The sequence below is a fragment of the Canis lupus genome, chromosome 24, assembly GCF_048164855.1.
Source record: "Canis lupus baileyi chromosome 24, mCanLup2.hap1, whole genome shotgun sequence".
Classification (NCBI taxonomy): Eukaryota; Metazoa; Chordata; class Mammalia; order Carnivora; family Canidae; genus Canis; species Canis lupus.
This window is the reverse complement of record NC_132861.1, coordinates 7,687,852-7,691,322: the sequence shown is the minus strand read 5'-3', so window position 1 is coordinate 7,691,322 and position 3,471 is coordinate 7,687,852. Positions and strand designations below refer to the sequence as shown.

The window sequence follows — 3,471 nt, the reverse complement described above, 5'->3', positions numbered from 1 at the left end:
ACACCTCTATTTGCTACCTTTGGAAAACATTTGATGGTGGAAGGAGACAAAGCACAGATCAGAAAAGGAGAAGGAGGGCCATGTGAAGGAAAGGCACAAACCATAAAAACCCACTTGTCTTCCTACATGAGCTTAATTTGCTCTTCTTTTCGAGGATGTTTATTTCAGGTACATGAGTTATATGGATTAGGAATGTCATAAACAAGAATGCACTGGTGATTTAAATATTTTATATGAATGCTTATCCATGCACTTCTTTGCAGATGAACTGGCAGGTCCTTCAAAGTCTAGATGAGTAAAGCATAATGCTTTTCATTGAAGTAACTGTCATTTGCACTGATTTTTGCTTAAGGGAAAAAAGCCTTTATCAATAATTTTTATTCCATCATTTCAATATTTTGATTATATATTTCTTTAAAATTTTCCAGAATAAATTTATTAACAAAATTATATTTTAAAAGGGCTGCTTTATCTGAGCACCATGTAAGAATTTTGATAAACCATCATACATCTAGGGTACTTTAGTTTTCAATTAGCAATAATCGCACTTCGGATAAACCTCATTGGCTACGATACTGCCACTGTGCAAAGCTACATCTGGGGTACTTTAAGTGAACTTTTAGGACTGCAGTTTTCACTATATTAGATTTGATAGAACTCCTTTTTATTAGAAGCTCAATAAACAAGAGTTACTCCCTGCTGAGGGCTCTGTGGCTGCATGCAAACGTAGTGGTGTGAGGATGTGCCTGTGCTTTGAGGGTGCGGGTGGGGGCTTCCCAGAGCAGGGAATGAAAAGGCATTGCTGTGCCAGGCACCAAAACTACAAAGGCCTATGCTGCTGCCATTCAGTGATCCTTGGCAGTCAGAAGCTGGGTGAAAACCACCTTTAAATACCACTTTTAGTAACACTGAATGTGTACACTTTAAAGTGGCTGGGATGGTAAACTTTATGTGTATTTTACTGCAATAAAAACAATTGAAAAAAAAAGAAAGAAAAAGTCCCAGCCTCACTCAGGTATGTAGTTGGAAAAGGGAGGAGTATTTTAATAGCTTTTTTGAACAACTATGGATATCCTGTCCACTGAACCCAAACTCAACAACTGATTTCCTAAAGGTTAGTTGCAAAGTAGAATCTGAAACTTTATCAATAAAGGTTTTGTATCCTATTACATTAAAAAAAATCTCCGATCCTGGAGACCCGGGATCGAATCCCACGTCGGGCTCCCGGTGCATGGAGCCTGCTTCTCCCTCTGCCTGTGTCTCTGCCTCTCTCTCTCTCTCTCTCTGTGACTATCATAAAAAAAAAAAAAAAAATTAAAAAAATCTCTTATATTGCTCATAAAGGACAGTTAAAGTTGTGCTGCCCCATGTGGTAGCCACCAACCCTATCTGGCCTTTGAGCCCCCCAAAGGTGTCCAGGGAGACTGAAGAAGAATTGAATTTTAAGCATTATTTCATTTTAATGTATTTAAATAAGTTATTCAAAAAAATTTTTTTCAAGTTTCAAGTTTCTCTAAAGGAAACTAAGGAAGGATACCTTATTCAGGTGATTCTTAATCGAAGCAAAGAATCTCCCCAGAAGTCTCTAATTTGTATTTTACCCAGAAAAGAGAGGAACAAGAATCATTCCCATTGGAAAAATGAATCACTAGAGGGTGCACAGCCTTTTGGGTCCAGACGTCTACCTCTCAAGAGATAAATTAGCAATGATCACCCTCAACAGTAAGGGTAGGGGTAGAAATAACAGCATCAAAAATAAGATGTCCATTCTAAAAATGCTCTGCAGATATTAACTCATTTTGCATTGTTACAATACTGCGTTATAGAAAGATAATCTCCATTTTACTGTTGAGAGACAATAATTAATTGTAAATAATTAAGTAAAAAGGCCCCGCCATCCATATGTGTGTCCATATATATACATATATAGATTGTAATATATATATGACAATATATATGTTGTGTCAGAGCCTTAGGCAGAGCTCGGAAGTTTCTCCATTCTGGTTTCTTATTTGTTTGTTAAATCTGTTTATGTATGATTTTGCTAATAATCTGGCAATTAGGTGAATTTGAGCAATCTCTATAGTCAAACTGACGATCGATGTCACAATAAACATTCAAGGCCCAAATGGCCAGCCTTTCTGCACAGATTTATTTAAAAAATCAGGGTTTCTAGACATCTATTCACTTCTTACATTATAGACAGAACCCATATTCACAAGGGTGTTTTCCTCAAAGCTGATGCTACTAAGCCACATGCAGCCAATGCCGAGTGATCACCGGCTCACACAGAAATCACAGGTGACATCCGCACATAGTCCGCAAACCTTCTGATTTGCAGATTATCACGTCGGCCACCGATTTGGGTTTCTCCCGCAGCAGGTCTCCTGCGAATGAAGGCTGCGAAGAGGCTGATTGGAACTTTACATCCTGTGGGCTCCGCGGTGGCCGCAGCGCAGCGCGGGGCGGGGGGGGGGGGGGGGGCGTGCGGAGCCCGGGGGTGACCGCCCCCCATCCCGGCCCCCATCCCGGCCCCCGCCGCCGCGTGCTCTCCGTCTCCTGCAAACCCGGCAAACAGCCTGAAACCTCGGTGCCGCGCGCGCTTCTTCCGAAATTGCTCAACAGACTGTATCGGGAGGTTAAATCAGAGCCTGATTTGCTATCCTGCCAGTCAGGGTCCCCTGGCAGCGTCAGATACCCCTAAAACATATTTCCATGGCAACTAGTTTAAGACATACTTGACTAGACAGACAGCCTCTGCCGTCATGAGGGCTGGAAAAACCCTAGCGGCCTCTCGTCAGAGATCTTGTCAGCCGAGAGAGCAGCTCTGAAGCCACAGGGAGAAGAGGAAGGGCCCACCAGGCACGGGCACTCCTGGACCCGGGGGCCTGCGCCCACCTCTTCCAGGCCAGCTTAGCCGGTTGGCTTCGCCACAGTTGCCTTTTCTTTGCATGAGGCCAACCTCCTCCACCATCTTCCTGAGCTTTTCCAAACCCAGCCCTGCCGCTGGAAATCCCACCTCCCGCCCCTCTGCTTTTCTCCACTACGCCCTGGATGCCAAGGCGAGTCAGAATGTGACTGTTTCAGAGATGAGGCGCAAACCTCTGTTTGCTCTATGGAGAAAAGGAGGGACAAATTTCACGGGTACCCTGTATTTCACAACCGTCTGGCCTTTTCATAATTTCCATGATGGTTTGGTTTGAGGCTTAATCCAGGGACTCTGGCACTCCTGAATTCTTAAACTTTTATTAAGAGAAATTGTGATTTTCTATAGAGGTGGTGGTTAAGACAAGACCCATAGCAGTCCTCCCTCGGGGCCAAGGTGACACAATAATGATTCTGAGCTAGTTCTTCACTTCCAAGAAATTCAGCACATTCCCAGGTATTCTCTGTAATTTCCCCAGGATGTAGATCTAAGTATCATTAAGTCTAGTTTTCTCAGATTGGGGTAGGGGTAGAAAACAACTTGTA

The 3,471-nt window shown here is 43.1% G+C and overlaps 1 pseudogene; it reads right to left on the bottom strand.

Moving 5' to 3' along the window:
* Positions 1 to 468: 468 nt before the first annotated feature.
* Positions 469 to 593, bottom strand: LOC140616664 (U4 spliceosomal RNA; annotated as a pseudogene).
* Between the last annotated feature and the right edge of the window lie 2,878 nt (positions 594 to 3,471).